Consider the following 926-nt stretch of genomic DNA (forward strand, 5'->3'; position numbering starts at 1 on the left):
TACTACTACTACTACTACTACTACTACTACTACCTACTACTACTACTACTACTACTACTCTACTCTACTCAAAGTTGCATCTCATTTTGTTGCTTTTCTCCTGTTTTCAAGTCCTTCTTTCCCTCTCCTTCTTCTACCTCCTGTTCCCTCCCGTTCTCCTCTTCCTCCTCCTCCTCCCCCCCCCCCCCTCTCCTCCTCCCCCTCATCACCTCTGAGCGTCTTCGACAGAGGACATGCGGCGAAGGAGGAGACGAGCTGGCAAGAGATCGTGAGCAGGATAACGGGAGGGAACAGGAGGTAGAAGAAGGAGAAGGAAAGAAGGACCAGAAACAGGAGAAAAACAACAAAATGAAGATGCAACTTTGCAATAGTTGGGAAGAAAGGAAGAGGTGGAAGAGGAGCGGGAGGAGTGGTGGAGGAAGGAGGAGCAAGACAGAGAGCAGCAAGGGCAGGGAGAGAAGAGGAAACAGGAGCAATCACGAGAAAGAAGGAGGTACTAGGAGGGAGCAGCAGGCGGCAGGGCCCTGACCGTGCTCGAGCTGTATGCTCTGATCGAAGTGCTGCATGCCGGCAGCCCGAGAGAGATAGGCGAGCGCTTCCTCCTGCTGGTCCAGCGCGTCGGCAAGAATGAGGCCGATGCCGTAGAAGGCGCGGGCCTGCATCCTGATCTCCTGCTGATCTCCTCTGCCATGCCAGTGTCAGGGAGGTGGGGACAGGACAATTCAAGATGGAGGGGAGAGGAGGACAGGGGATGGAGAGAAGAGGAAGAGGGAAGGACGGAGGGAGAGGGAAGGACGGAGAAGGGAAGGTTGAGGGAAGGGTAAGAGGAGGGGAGAGGAGGAGAGGAGGAGAGGAGGAGGAGGAGGAGGAGGAGGAGAGGAGAGGAGGAGAGGAGGAGGAGAGGAGGAGAGGAGGAGAGGAGGAGG

The sequence above is a fragment of the Guillardia theta genome, assembly GCF_000315625.1.
Source record: "Guillardia theta CCMP2712 unplaced genomic scaffold GUITHscaffold_53, whole genome shotgun sequence".
Classification (NCBI taxonomy): domain Eukaryota; class Cryptophyceae; order Pyrenomonadales; family Geminigeraceae; genus Guillardia; species Guillardia theta.